The sequence below is a fragment of the Meles meles genome, chromosome 15, assembly GCF_922984935.1.
Source record: "Meles meles chromosome 15, mMelMel3.1 paternal haplotype, whole genome shotgun sequence".
In the NCBI taxonomy this organism is placed as follows: domain Eukaryota; kingdom Metazoa; phylum Chordata; class Mammalia; order Carnivora; family Mustelidae; genus Meles; species Meles meles.
In genome coordinates, this window is record NC_060080.1 from 65,727,358 (window position 1) to 65,744,364 (window position 17,007).

General features: G+C 34.9%; 1 pseudogene; it reads right to left on the bottom strand.

Moving 5' to 3' along the window:
- LOC123925687 overlaps positions 1–12,111 on the bottom strand; it is a 116,727-nt pseudogene extending 104,616 nt beyond the window's left edge.
- Positions 12,112–17,007: the final 4,896 nt, after the last annotated feature.

The following is a 17,007-nucleotide window of genomic DNA, read 5'->3' on the forward strand; positions in this document are numbered from 1 at the left end:
GATTAGACCAGAATTATGTTAACCTTCGCAAGGCAGAATTGTCATAGCACTTACTATTTACACAGCTTTAAATCTGTCTCCTGTCCATGGTATTCAAGAGCATCCAAATAACAAATGTTGTAGAAATAAATGTCAAGCTACTTTTTGACTATTGTCAAAATATATTAGAAACTGGAAGTTCTTAAAGTGTTTACAAAATTTTTAGACCCTATAAAAATAAACAAATACAAAGATAAATGAAGAAATTAAAATGAAAATCATAACATACTTAGAATTTAAAGACCTATGCAGAGTTGAAAGTATTATATAACAAAATAGCTAAAGTCTTAATCAGAGGTAAGGTAAAATCTTAAATGCTCTCATTATATAATAAGAGTAAAACAAGTTAAGCATTTAATTCAGAGAGCTTAAACAAGAATGAATAGAAGACAGAGAAATGGAAATACTAAATGTAAAGACAGAAATTAATGAAAACACAGAAAAAAATGAGAAAATTAATAAAACCAAAAGGTGATTCTTTGAAGCCATTGATATTTATAAGATATAGATATTTCTTTAAAATTAGAAAAGATACAAATAACTGAAAAATGGTTCAAAAACAAGAACTATCAACAGGCAGAGTGAAGGAAAATAAAAATAATGTGAATAATCTCTACCAATAAACCTAACAACCAAGATGAAATGAGCAATTAAGAATACAAAAGCATCTGTAAAACTAACTTCAGAAGAATTTTGAATAACAAAAATAAGCCAACACTTATTCAAGTAATTTAATAGTTAAAATCTCATTTCCCTAGTTCATTACTGATGGTCCATCTATATCCACCACCCAACCCATTACACACACACACACACACACACACACACAACGTTCCAAAAGGCATAGACCACATAATTTTCAGAGAACATTTTTCAAACCTAAACTTCTAAGAAAACAGATATTGCTTATAGCATACAAATTCTTTCAGAGACTATAAAACAAAGGAAAGATATCCATCTCACTTGACAATAAATATATAATCAAGAATTAAAACTTTGTAAAGACATACAATAAACATAATGAAATAGCAACAAAATTCCTAAATATTAAGCAAGTCAAATTTTCATAGTAAAAAAAAACCTCATGACCACAGAGTTATAATCCATAAATAGAAAAATGATTTGCCCATTCATAAGTATTGTTTTTCTTTTGAATTTTATTTTTTAAATTTTAATATATTTTACTTAACCCAACATACATGTTATTTTACATTTTTTCATACCAAGACTTTTTAAAAATTTTTAAAATTTGAATATAGTTGACATACTATACATTAGTTTCAGGGTACAACATAGTGATTCAACTTCTTTATACATTACACTATGCTCACCGCAAGTACAGCTACCATCTGTCACGATACAGCACTATTACAATATTATTGGCTATATTCTCTATCCTGTGCCTTTTATTCCCATGAGTTACTCATTCCATAACTGGAAGCCTATACATCCCACACCCCTTCACCTTTTTGCCCATCTTCCACTCCCTTTTCTTCAGACAACCATCAGTTTATTCTCTGTATTTACAGGTCTGATTCTGCTTTTTGTTTGTTTATTTATCTGTTTTGCTTTTAAGGTTCCACATATGAATGAAATCATATGATATTTGTCTTTCTCATTCTGACTGATTTCACTTTGCATAATATCCCCTAGGTCCACAGGATAAGAACTGTTAGCAAACAAGAGAAAGTAAAGAACTTCCTATCCCAATACAGGAAATCCACTCAAAATTCACATTTAATGGCAAATATGACAAACTATTATAATTTACTTAAGCTGAAGGGTGACTGTATTATGGATATTTGTTATATTTTCTACATTTTTCTTTATACTTAAATTTTTTCTTCACAAAATTATAATTAAATAGAGTATCTGCAAAAGAGAGGGAAGAAAATGAAGAGATAGAGGACTTTACCATGTATTTATTATAACCTGTCTGAAGAATCTGGTTAACACTGACAAAAGTTTGGATATTTGCAAGTATACCAGAAAAGGGTGAGTAAAAAGATTTACCAATGATTTATCCAGCACTGATTACAAAGGCAAGCGACTGAATCTGGCATACTCAAATGGCTATCATTTAAGATGTTTATTATAAAACAATGAGAATGGTTTTCATCAGACTTATTGTCACTTCTGTTGTTTTCGCCAAATTAATATAATAGCTCTTAAAACAAATCACCTCTGGTGACATTCTCCACAACCAACATCTACTGAGTTAGCCTCCCAAGTACCCTGATATATGCAGATATTGTCCTAGAGAGTAAACATGTAAGTATGTATTCTATGAGAAGTAAAATTCACTGCCTGTTGTAAATCCTTTGATTGGGCTGGTTTACACGTTAGTTTCCTCTAGCTTTGCTCAGCTTCTATCGATCACCCTAACTGTGACCAAATTGTGAACCCTGGCAAAACCGAAATTTGGGGACAGTGAAACTGAGAATAAGACTCTCTTCTGTGTTCCAATTCTGAGGTTCTGCCAAGAGGCTGACTTGCCCCCAGCATCAATTTTTTCACTCTCAATACCAATAATGCGAACTTGAGAGAAAGTTATAAGCTTTGTTTAATGTGATCCTTCACTTGTTGGGATATGCTTGGACACAGTGAAATGGGTTCTGTATGTTAATTCAGCAGCTGGTACACCCTTTTGCCTCCACAGTCATGTTATAATTTATTCCTCTTCTGAAGAACTTTTCCAATTCCCAAGGTTTTTATTTTTGTTTTGTTAATTTTTCTTCTAAAACGTGTATGTGTTTGAGAAGAAGGGCATGAAGCTAAAGTCCTTAAGTTTCTTGACCAATCTAGCAATGATGATTAGTATTATATCTCTAGTTTTTGCTTTTCTCAATCTTGAGTTCTCATAGGAACTGTTGATAAATGTAAACTGCCACTCAGAAAATTGTTAGAAATGTCCTGGGAACTGTTGGACTGTATTGGTAAGAACTCATTTTAAGGGTTAGAATTCTCATAAGAATAGGCAGTCTCTCTGTACGGAAGTACTCCATCCCGTCATTCTTCTTTTTTTAAGGGTTATGGCAGAAGTTGGCTATAAAATTCCAAATGGCTTTCTGAATAAATACTAGTGATAAAGAAGGCTATTATCTTGCTTATTCCCTTGCTTGAAATCATCTAATACTGATTCATCATCTCACTTCTCTCTAGAGTAATTTCTTTCTCGAATAGCAATAAGGTCCAAATGTTCAAATAAGTAAACCAGTCATGTGAGAATAAGTGGTCTCAAACAGGAATCCTTTCTGGATCCAGAAAAGGGAATGTACTAAAAGCTGTTCAGCTACCTTGGAGGTGAGTTAATTCATACAGAACTCTATCATCTTAAAATAGTCACATGATGAACAGAATAAGGTCAATCATAAAATGACAAATATACCTCCAGGAATACAGATTGTGTTTGCAAGTTTTCAATGTAACAGTTATTTTCTTCTCTGGCAGTGCCTGGAGGAAAGGAGAAGGCTAAAGATAATCAATTCTCTCACGTCATCCACTTCTGCTGTACCACTAACCAGTTCTCAAGGTATGTCAATGTTTCATGTCTCTCTTGAGGAATCAATATTTATAAACTCCAGCTCCTTTACTCTCTCTATTCATTTTGCTTATTCAACAGGATCTATTATGTTAATCAAAGACTTTTTGCTAGGATATAATGCACATGGATATTTATAACATATATATTTGTAGTTCAGCATCATATGCCTTTAGCCACACAAGCATTTAACTTAAATAGGGGCTATAGTGTATTTTGCAAACAAAGGTACAGTAACTATTAAACAAAGAATTATAATTTATTGATTGTATAAAAAAATACTGTATTGAATTTACTTAACATAGAAGGTAAAATTAAGAGTCAAGTGCTGAACAGAGTATAAATTAGAGAAGAGCTCACAGAAATACAGACTCACCCACCATATCTTGTAGGAAAGATCTGAAGGAAAAGGAACAAACACTAAACAGTAATACAACAAAATCTCAAGTGTCTTTTTTTTTAAAATTTAATTTTATGTTTTCATAGACCAGTGGAAGAGAGTAGAGAGTCCGAATATGGACCCACAACTCTATGGTCAAATAATCCTCAACAAAGTAGGAAAAATATCCAGTGGAAAAAAGACAGCATCTTCAATAAATGGTACTGGGAAAATCAGAAAAAAACTAAAGAAGGCACAAAAAGATGGAAAAGCATTCCATGCTCATGGATCAGAATCATTAACATTATTAAAAAGTCTATAGTCCAGAACAATCTATACTTTCAGTGTCATCCCAATCAAAATTCCACTGGCATTTTTCAAAGTGCTGGAACAAACAATCCTAAAATTTGTATGGAACCAGAAGAAACCCTGAATTGCTAAGGAAATGCTGAAAAAGAAAAACAAAACTGGGGCCATCACGTTTCCTGATTTCAAGCTTTACTACAAAGCTGTGATCACCAAGACAGCATGGTACTGGCACAAAAACAGACACATAGACCAATGGAACAGAATAGAGAGCCCAGATATGGACCTGCAACTGTATGGTCAAATAATCTTTGAAAAAGCAGGAAAAATATACAGTGGAAAAAAGACAGTCTCTTCAATAAATGGTGCTGGGAAAATTGGACAGCTGTATGTACAAGAATGAAACACAACCATTCTCTTACACCATACACAAAGAAACTTGAAATGGATAAAAGACCTCAACATGAGGCAGAAATCTATCAAAATCCTAGAGGAGAACATAGGCAGTAACATCTTTGACATTGGCCACAGCAACTTCTTTCAAGATATGTCTCCAAAGGCAAAGGAAACAAAAGGGAAAATGAACGTTTGGGACTTCATGTCTGTGAACGTTGTCATAAAATTTCAACCTACAACAGTATGGACCATAGTAGGAAAAACCTAAGTTTAAAGATTGATGTAGACCGGAATGACCACTTATGATACTGAACAGCAGTTGTTAGGACAAAATATCCCACCAGTCCCAATATCCCACTATCACTCCTTATTAGGTGTATGCTGGAAACCATGATAAAATATTAGAGTTAACCAGAATATTAGTGAAAAAATTTAAAAGAACTTTGAATATGCAAGTTCCAGGAGAATGTGCTTATTAACTATGTACCAGAAAAATTTGTCTGCTGTAATCATATATAAGTACTTATATTATACAAATATATCTAAAACCAAGAAAATAGTTTATATCCACACTTCCCCTTGCAAAGGGTAGAAAAACTATCTAACCTTTTAGATGTTTTAATTCTGTCAGCCAAATATTTGTTTCAAGTCTAATATGACAAACTGTGTTGGATTGCTAGCCAGACACAAGTATACAAAAGTACATTTTTACTAAAGTATACTATTTTTTTAAAAAGATTTTATTTATTTATTTGAGAGCAAGAGAGAGAATGAGAGATATCAAGCATGAGATGGGGAAGGTCAGAGGGAGAAACAGATCCCCTGCTGAGCAGAGAGCCTGATGCGGGACTTGATCCCAGACTCCAGGATCATGACCTGAGCTGAAGGCAGTCGCTCAACCAACTGAGCCATCCAGGTGCATTAACAAAAGTATAAAATATTATGTGAGTTGTAAAGTGGAAGAAATTATTTATTCATAAGGAATTTAGTAGATTAAAGAAACTAAAAATGGAAGGGCCAAGTATTAGTAAAGAATGGCACATAAACTAAGAAACCCAGAATATGGTGGCAGTCATGACTGGTGTAGAAAGCAGGAGCCCAGGATATTACAAGGAAATATCAAAGGGAATAATACAAGATAAGACTGGAGAAGGAAGATGGAACTGTGTGAAACTTCTAATCCCTCAAGTGGAAACTGTATTCTTAACTCAGTGAAAGAGTCATTGATGGTTTTTAAATCAGAGAATGTCATATAGTAAAGATACTATAAGGATAGTACCAAGAGCAACAGGATAGTACCAAGGAAAGTAGCAATAATAGTTTCAGTGTTGTCTCGCCTATTTGTAATAACAATATAGACATAAAAATTATTGTTGGAATAAATCCCATAATAAAACATTAAATCTCTCCAAAGTTTATAACCTTCCCTGAGGTCTAAGCACATATCTAATCTTATCTGACCATATCCATTTATTCCTCCTTTTCCAGATTACAATAGAATACCATGTGTTAGGGCTGAGCTGAAAAAATTCCTCCAGGCCTCAAGCAAGTATTTAACTTGAACAGTACATATTGAAAGGGGCAGAAAAGCTCAAAGAATAAGAGCAAGATGAGCAATTAGTATTAATTAGTGTCAATTGCTATTTTTCTTGAAAAACAGCTCATGCTGAGGAAACAATTGTATGGTGTAGGCTGAATGTATGCCAACAGCTTTCTTGAATTTCACCAATCTTATATTTTTTAAAAAATTGGACATCATTTTATTTTATTCAAGAAGATTGATCAGGAAGAAACAGCTTTGCTTAATGAGATAATATTGCATTTGATTGTTGGCTTTCGTGTGGCTGTCTGGATTTGGAAGAGGCAGTTTTCACTTGGCTCCATTTTCTGACATGAAATGAGCTTTGAAGATTAACCAGCCATGTGGTATATGCACCCCCAATATCATATGTTGTCTTGTACTTACTGTCAACAGGAGTCTCTTTTTTATCTAATCTTATCATTTGTTTCATATCCATGTTGGAACTACCTATTATTACAGAGCCAGAAAATTGCAGCAATTGATTATGAAACAAGGTCCTCTATATTGGAAACACTTCCCATTGGCCAGTTTAATACCTGTCCCTGCAATCCTGTCACAGCTAATGCACTGGACAGCCTTTCACATCCAAAATAATATATCTCTTTCCCTGGGGCAAAGTCCAAAAACAGCATGAAATTCAGGAATGTGCCACAGGCCAGTAGTAACTTTTCAGGGTTTTTTTTTTTCCAATTTAACTTGATAAAATTATATCCACATCATTAGCTCTTTTTAGAGCTACAGAAAAAAAGGTATATACTATCAAAACACTGTTAGGATGTTTTCTTTTTTTCATTGCTATTATTATTATTACATAGTCTTTGATTTTCACAAAAATCAAATAATTCCATCAACATTGGTCTGTTTGTAAATTATTCAAAAAAATATTTATTCTTGGAGCTGCTATGTATAGCTATTCTACATACATCCTACCTTTAATGCACTTATTAAAAGCTTCATCTTAAGTAGGATATGATTATATTCTTAATCGCATAGTCTCTGACAACTTTCAGTCTCAGAAAGGCCACTGATACATGGGCACTAAGGTATGTTTCAGCTCAGAGTACCAAGCATGACCTCTGTAGTTTCATGGTTGCTGCTTATGATTGTGTCAGTTTAATTTTAATCACTAACCCCGTGTCTCTTCCTCCTGTCTTGTCGAACAGAACTTTAGCTTCGTCAACCATTTAAGTATTTTTATGTTTTCTCCAAGGACAATGCAGAAAGTTTACAAAAATGTGTTGGAAGAAGAAGCTATGTTGCTCTGATATTTATGTGCTTATATAAAAATGTAAAGTGTGAAGAACAGTCTATTCTCAATTATTGGTTTACATGAATTTAGTAAGCTTGACTGTGCTCGACTTGGAAATCACCTAAAAAAGATAATTTTAAACACAGTGGTTTGGAATTCTACATGTAGTCCTACCACCAAACAACTCCATTTCAAGGACAGCTTAATTCGTTGGAGACAAAGGTAATGAAAAAGTGGGGCCTGAGATTACTACCAGAGCCCTCAACAGTTTTGGGGAGGTCACACAGGAAGATGGAAACTCACAGGTTTATATATAAAGACTTATGGAACAACGGATTTAATGCACAAATGACAGCAGGAGCATGTCCCTGGCAGAAGGGATGTAGGGGGTCAGGCATTCAGGGGTGCAATGGAGGCAACATATTTAACAGTTGGGAGTTCCGTGTGAGAATCAACCAACTTTGTGTGTTACCCAAAAAAGAATGCAAACTATGGATTTTTTTAATTAAGCTACCCATCAGAACACTCTTTTTCTACCATTAGAGGCACTTAGCTTGCAAATTTAATCATATTTTGATATTAGCCTAAAAAAGGTACATCTTAAAATTTAAACCAATATCAATTTTAAACCTTTTTATGCCAACTCTAATTTTGAATTTTCCTCGTGCTCTCTTTCTCATGGTAGAATGATATTGCTGTGTACTTACACAGTATTTTGTTGATTTCAAAGCACTTCACGTCTACTATCTAATATGCTCTTGGCCTTATAACAACTTTAAAGATACAGAGATGAATAGAATGCTGAGTTTGCCCTCAAAATTCTCATTAAATGTACAGAGAAGTGTAAAGAAATATTATAATCCAGTGTGAAGTATGATAATAATTGAATATAGAAGTTAGTAATTAATAAAAATAGTAATAGCAATTGTAGTTATATTTATTGAGCACATACTATATAACAAGTGCTCCTCTGTCTTACTTTTTATTCTGATAACTACCCAATGATAGAGACATCATTATTCTTTTAAGTAAGAGGCCTCCGGTGAAGCACAAGGAAAGGAAACAACTTACCCAAAGGAACATGGCTACTAAAAGATGGTGTTAGGATTTGATCCCAGTTAGTCTTACTTTAGAACACCAAGTAAGATGCAGCCACTGTTCAGAAGAGAGATTGATTAATCTCTTCTTTGGCAGGGTTTTAAAAGGTGAATAGAATTCAGCTATGTCAATGAGGGTATGAAACCAAATTGCTGGAGCAAAGTGGTTCAGGAAGAGGAGTAACCTGAGAAAAAGTCCAGATACAGGATAGAACTTTGAAGCTATAAACAGTTCAAAAATGCTACGTCTCAGTCTGAGGGAATAACCAGAGAAATACGTAACTGCAGAGATAAGCTGGAAAATGAAACTGTGGAGCCTTGAAGGGCTTCTGAGGAACACTGATTGAAGACTGAGGACTGCAGGGAGACAGGGAGGCCTGTGTGGGCTGGAGTGAAGTGCTTACGTTTGAGTTTTAGAAAAATCACCGTGGTCCTCATATGGGAAATAAATGGGAGTGTGGGAAGAGCCAAGACAAAAAGAATGTTAGGTCTGTTGAACCATCTAGCCAAGAGAGGGGCATTGAAAACATGGGTGTAGGGATGATAGAAGGAAGGGAACAGACACAAGAGAAATCTGAGGAGATAAAGAGATCTGGGTAGTAGTTTGAGAGTGAGACAGCTAAGCAGAATATACTAACTTGAGGAGTTCCCTTGCGGGGGGCTCTGCAGCTTGTGGTACAATTGTAAATAATTAACTGCGGGTGAAATGACTTTCATTGAAGACATGAAAATTGGAGGTTTCTTTTGAAAGCAGAACAAAAATAATGAACTGTTTTAAGTTCTTTTGCAAGTCAAATCAAATGCAACTTTTCTGACACAGTTATCTACCAGCTAAGAAACTTAAAAAACTGCAAGGGAAAAACACATCATCACTGTGCCAAAATAACTCCTTTTACATGGCATTAGTCATCATTATATAAGAGCTTTTTTCCCCTCCTTTTAAGAGCTTACATTAAATAACACCAATTCTTGGTTTCTATAGCCACAAAGTAAAGACACAGTGTCTATTCTGCCACAGTCATCTACTGCAGAGTTTTGCAACCTTAGTGCTAGAAATGATTCCTTTTTCTGTCTGTGGAAACACAATCTCTACTTAAGATGAGGACAGTTTCAGAAAAAACACCCAGCATGTTCATATCAGCGTTCAAGGAGCCCTTCAATGGAGGTTAGTGGAGCACAATTTAAAAATCAGTACTCCGTGAAACTCAGGAATTTTCCATGGAATTCTGTTAAATGCTTTTTGATCAAAGTTAATTTCAGTTCATTTGCTTCTGAAAAAAATCTGGCATGAATGCTTATTAAATCCTGAGAAGAATCAATCATAAGAAAACTTGCATCTTATACCTTATTCAGAAAAAGGATAAGTAATGATTCTTTATTTGCTTAATTGATTTTATGGGTATGGGTCCTGAAAAGACACAAAAGTTTAATAAGAATGATCTTGCGGGGTGCATCAGACTCTTGATTTCAGCTCAGGTCATGATCTCAGGGTCCTAAGATGAAGCCCCATGTCAGGCCCTACATTCTGTGGGGAGCTGGCTTGAGGATTCTCCCTTTCCCTCTCCCTCTGCCTCTCCCCACAAACACTCTCTCTAAAACAAATAAATAAATCTCTTTTTAAAAATTAGTCTTACAATGATCCCAGAGAATGGTAAAAATGTGGATGGCAGAGGAGAAAGAAGAGAAGGGGATAAATCCTAAAAACACACACCAAAAGAGAACACCATTCACACTGTACTTAAAAGATGAGGAATATCTTACTTCTTCCTAACAAATTTCTAATCTGCATGCTTTCACAAGTTTCCAAAGCACTAATAGTGATACTAATCCTAGCCCATCATCTAACGAGTTAGAGAATTTCCAGACTTAAAAGACTGGTCTAAGCAAGCCAGCATCTCATTATTTCAAATAATGTCTCTCAGTGATTAGCACAGAATAGGTATTCATAGCCATAAACCCAAAGTGATATAGCCCAAACCATTACTATATCAAACTGAAGTCTAGTGATTTATGTGTACACTGTATATATGTATAATGTACACTGTAAAGGAGGCAACCTCAACAGCATAGCTAAGAAGTCCAGTCCAGGAGCCTCTTTCTAACTTCAGTTCAGAAAAGTGAATCCTTAGCCATCACTGCCAGCTGGGCTTGGTAAAAAAAAAAAAAAAAAGAAGAAAGAAAGAAAGAAAGAAAAGAAAAGAAGGAAGAAAGGAAGGAAGGAAGGGGCATGTACATTTAATTTGTAAATTGAAAGCTGCTCTTCTACTGCTCTAGGGTAAAGAAAAGCAATATATAATCTACCTGATAATTCTAAAGGTCTAGATACCACTAAAAGGCAATGGAGATGAAAACTAGATTCTAGACTTCTGTGGAAGTACAAAATATTTTGTTACATGTAAGAGAATATGAGGGGATTGAGTTTTTTAAAAATTTTATAAGAAATGAAGAATTTTTAGACTGTTAAGTCCATGTGAGTATATTTATGATATTTATATATGGCACATATAATTTTGAGCAAACAATAAGCAACAGGAAGAAAAATCTTTTTATTTCCAAAATAATTTGTTGGATTAAAAGCTTTACATATCTTAAAATATTTCCATTCTAATTTCCTCAAGTGAAATTTCATTTACATATGTAATACAACATCTAGCAATATAAAAATAAATCCAACTCCCACAGAATCATTTGTGAAGAGGAAATCTTAAATGCATTCAAAAGACAATGAACCAGTTGTACCACCCAGCAGTTATATATCTTGATATAAGATTAAAATTTCCCAAACCCTTAACTGAGCCAAAATGAGTCAGTTGTAGGAGAGAGAGGGTATTATCCATGGCAATGGCACAAAGGAGGTTCAAATCTCTCTCCTCTAAGGAGGGACCTCTAAAGAGTTCTTAGATTTTGGATCTTAAACATGGCCTTTGCTTATCTTTCCATGTTCAGATCAGGTCTTCCTTTACCTAAATGTTTCTCTATCATTAATTGCCTGGACAATGATATTATTTTACCTCATTTCTCTACCTTCACCCCAACTTTTTATTAGCAGTGAGGAGAAAATAATCTAGGCATCTGGGAGGTGTCAGCCTGTCACTGCCACAGTAACAGAGCAGCTGTAAATGTTGGCAGGGATGTGACTTGCCTTGCAATAAAGATCTATCTCCTGCAAGGCACACAGCAATGTTCTACAGCTAGCCTGAGTTGTCAACAATGAATTGCAAAAGGCTGATTTATGTGCATCTAAGGACATTTACCTTTATCAAATGGTTTTGCTTGTTTCCCATGGGAAACAGATTTTAAAAGATCTAGAACTGGTAACTTGTATTTGGGAGTTTGGGGGTATTTTTCTGATAACTTTGTTTCTAATTTATCAATTGTGCTTTCCACAGAAAATCCAAAAAGGTCAAGACTCTGAATTCCCGAGAAGCTGAGACCCAAACATTTTTTTCCAGAAGGTAAACTGTGAATCAGCATAGTAAGGAGGTGATTTCCATGCTCTGAGATCAGCCTAGAAACAACCATTCTACACATTTATATTTTTCATATTAAAATTTACAATGAATTTTAATGTACATTATTTCCTACAATCTTTGAAAATAGAAAGACAGTGTACAGGAAAAAAGCATTGAACTGAGCATCAAGATACCCAGATTCCAGGAATGGTCATGTCACCACAGGTGGAAATCTGGGTTCCTGGAAAAGTCACCTTGCCTTTTTAGGCCTGCTTCGCTTCTACAAAAAGAGGATTAGATAGAAAATATCTAAAGTAGTTATAGTTCCAACATTCTGATATTCAAGGTAGGACAGACATAACTCTCAGTGTGTGAATTTCTTTTCTCCACACTAATGAGAACAGAAGACTAAGAGAGTTGAAATGATGTGGCCAAAAGCATGTCTAATAAGTGTTGACCCAGCCTGATTCTAGACATTTGCAAGGAGCCTCCAGTAAGCTACTCCACAATTTCATGGAAGCAGTAAGAAGGCTAGCAGGCAGTATCAATGACTCTTACCTCGTGTGGCCAGATTTAGCAAATAAAAATATAGGATGCCTAGTTAAATTTGAATTTTAGATAAACACTACATTTTTTGGTATAAGCATGTATCGTATAATATTTTAGACACATTTTTAAAGTATTTGTTATTTATCTGAAACTCAAATTTAACTGGTTACACTGCATTTTGCCTTGCAATCTTACCCTTACTCCATGAAGGAAGAGGATAGAAGTTTCAAGGTACCTGCTGCACCCATTCACCTTTAAAATCCATGTGTGTATCTTATGCCAGAGTCTCTTAGACACTGAAACTTCCCTACTTCATCGAATCTCCTCCCTCCAGAATACCGGTGCTCTGGAAAGAAGGAACACTTCTCTATTCCTTAGCTGCCTTAAAGGGGCTATTCATCTATTTTCTCTCTGTCAGTCTTTATTTCTAAAGATATAAAGCAAGTTTCTGGCATACTTTTCTATGACAAAGTCCTTTACATGATTCATCCCCTGTCTGAGATTACAATCACCTCTATGCTGCATTCTAAACAACTCACCTACTTTCCATTCCTCCAGGAAGGATCTCTAATTCTGGATTCTTACCATATGTTTTGGAAATAGATAGATTCTGGAGACCTCAGTGAGAACTTAATCTGTATCCCTGGTATGGGAACTCTACTTAGGGTTGTCTTCTTACTACCTCCCACTATCAAAACTTTTCAAACTTCCAAATATTACCCCTTACTTTCAGTTGGCTGCTCTGTCATTCTCAGCTTGCTTCAGAGATCACATCACAGAGAGCAGCCAACCTGAGGTATGGAATAAAAAGTAGTCTAAAACCTTTCTTTCTTTTTTTTTAATTATAGGGAACTTAGGGTAGTTTAATATCTGATGGAATTACCTCTTCCCTTTAAATATTTATTTTTTAAATTTCTTTTCGGTGTACCAGAATTCATTTTTTATGTACCACACTCAGTGCTCTCTATAATACCCACCACCAGGCTCACCCAACTTCCTACCCCCCACCCCTTCAAAACCCTCAGATTGTTTTTCAGAGTCCATAGTCTCTCATGGTTCATCATCCCCTCCAATTTCCCCCAACTCCCTTCTCCTCTCCATCTCCCTATGCCCTCCATGTTATTTTTTATGCTCCACAAATAAGTGAAGCCATATGATAATTAACTCTCTCTGCTTGACTTATTTCACTCAGCATAATCTCTTCCAGTCCTGTCCATGTTGATACAAAAGTTGGGTATTCATCCTTTCTGATGGAGGCATAATACTCCATAGTGTATATGGACCACATCTTCCTTATCCATTCATCCATTGAAGGGCATCTTGTAGAACCTTTCTTTTTATATAAAATGATCTTTATCATCACAATTCTGGTCCATCACAGTGGACCAGAATTGTACAATATGGTAACCACCAGCCACCTGTGGCTATTGAACTTTAAATTAACTGAAATTAAATAAAACTAAAAATTTAGTTCTTCAGATACACTAGCCACATTTCAAGTACTCAATAGTCACATGTAACTCCTAACCACAGCACTGATCAGTACAGGTATAGAATTTTCCCATTATCATACAAAGTTTGAAGAGGATTACTCTAGATCAAGGGTCAATGACCTTGTTCTCTTAAGACCCAGATGATACATATTTAGGGCTCTGAGCCATACTATCTCTATTTCATATTCCTTTTTGTATTTTATAATGCTTTAAAAATTAAAAATTAAAATCCTTAACCATTATTAAGTTACATAAACTAGCATTACACTAAATGAAATAAGTCAAATGAAGACAAATACCATATGATTTCACTTATATGTGAAATCTAAAAAACAAAACAAAAGCACAGAAACAGATTCATAAATACAGAGAACAAACTGATAGTCGACAGAGGGGAAATGTACAGCATAGAGAATATAGTCAAAAATTGTAATCATGGGAGACTATGTACTCTGAAAAACAACCTGAGGGTTTTGAAGGGTCAGGGGTGGGAGGTTGGGGCAACCTGAGGGTTTTGAAGGGTCAGGGGTGGGAGGTTGGGGGAACAGGTGGTGGGTAATGGGGAGGGCACGTTTTGCATGGAGCACTGGGTGTTGTGCAAAAAGAATGAATACTGTTACACTGAAAAAATAAATAAAATGAAAAAAAAAATAAAAAAAATTGTAATCATGTTGTATGGTGACAGATGGTAACTACATTTATCATGGTTGAACACCAAGTAAATGCATGGAATTGTTGAATCATTATGTTGTACAACCAAAACTAACATAACATTGTCAACTCTATTTCAATAACAAAAATTATATAAATACATACACGTGTAAAAGTATTCTTAACTAGCAGTCAGACCAAAACTGTCCACATGCCAGATTTAGCCCACAAATCATAATTTGCCAACCCCTCTTTAGACCATTCCCCTCACTGAAAAAAACAATTATGTCAACCTTCTGATTTTTCTTTTTATTAATAATTTTTTCTCCTCTATGACCCCTCAGTTAACTCTCCTGGCTCTAATCACCCTACCTCAAGTCCTCAAGTTGCCTCAAGTCTTATTATATTCATTTTTGTACTTAGAAATCACAGAGAATAATCTTTCATATAGTTCTCCCCCATGAAAAGATCAAAGGATTTACAATGATATTTATCTTAGTAAGTTTTATCTCTCAAAAACCAGATAACAAGTTATAAGAAGGCCCTCCCTGTGTCTTCCTTTCTACTTGTCTCACTCCTCTGGATTACCTAACATTATCTTGAAGACATAAGACAAAGTATGTGCTGAGTTAACAAGTATTTATCTTACATTTCACAATATTATGGAATATGAAAAAAATATAAAAACCTCATAAAGTCTTTTTGTGCCTCTAATTAAATATGAATTATATATCATGTTTTTATATAATCTATAAACTCTGATCTATGTAATACATAATCATTAGACTTACTGCCATACTAAAATAGAAAACTGGAAGGTAGATATTCTGTTCTTTCACACTCCTTAAGGTTTTTCTTACTTTCTGTTTTCCCTACATAGAAAAGAAAATTGGAGAAAGAGGAGAGAAGTAGGGGATATGAAGTTAAAACCTATTCTTTCAGAGTGCAATAGGCAATGTAGGTTTAATAGAAGAAGATAGCATTCAGTATTTGAAAAGTTATATGTGACTCCTGTCAACCCATCAACCAAAGCCAAAGGTAGCTAATTAAAGTGTAATAATTGCTTCAGATATGACTTAGTCAAACTTCATTTTTCTTTCCTGGTTGAAGAAATGAGTGAGAAATCTAACTGCACTGAACTCTAGACCAAGACAGATGTTCTTTTAAAGCAAAGACAATGACTAACTGCTAGACAAAAACCATATTTTAAAAATCTGCATTTTTCTCTTCCATTTTTGAACTTGTACTAAATATATTTTATTTTTTAAGGCACTTGAGAAAGATAAGATTGTTGCATCCTAATATGACTGTTCCATAGATAATTCAGTTTACTTCTCCATGATCTGCTTATATATGCAAGTTTCTTAACATTTCTTCCTTCATGTGGAAAGATACACCCACCTTCATTCAAGGATTTAATTTACTTTGAAAATTGATTTCATTTAACATGCAGCAAGATCTCAATATTTAACAGCTGTGTTAACAGGAATTGATATACTGAACAGTTCTGCTAAAAGCTAGAAATCTGATACCCTGTCTCTACAAAATGTGAGAGAGTACAAAAATATACTGAGTTATACAGTGTAATGGAGCTGAAAAGTAAGAACTTAAAAATCAATTAGCTGGCATCTAATGTCTGAAAGAATGCTCAAGATAAATTTTGAATTTCTTTTTTACAAATCTTACTTCCGTCATTTGGTACAATATCTCAGTGGAATGACAGAGACTAACAATTCAGTCAGTACAACAGGGTACCATGTTTTTCATAGTACATAAAGATTAAAGTGGATATATGACTAATACCTAGACTATTTTTATTAATTGGCCTTCATTGTGTGAATTATGATATCAGAATTTGTACTAGTTTACTAACAGACTAAAATACCCAGGACTTGGCAACCTCATTTTCTAAAAGTCAATCAAGAGAGGGAGAACACTGGGTAAATCATGAATTCCCCACATGTGAGCAAAGTGGCCCAATTCAGCAACTTCTCCTCAGGCAGGGACCCAGCCCACTGTCGACACAGCACGACACAGCATGACACAGGATACTGCATTGACAGCCTGGGGCCGTGCTGCTACAAGAGAGTGACAAGGAGTAGCTATTAGATTTCCACATGAGTAAGGCCATTCTCCAATCCTTTTGCAAAGAGCTGACATATCTGATTACAGCAAAAGACTGACCATCTGCAAGGAGAAATTGATGTGCCCAAGGAAATTGCTATCATTTTTGGAGCCCCACTGTAAACAGGGAATGCTTATTTTTGCCACAC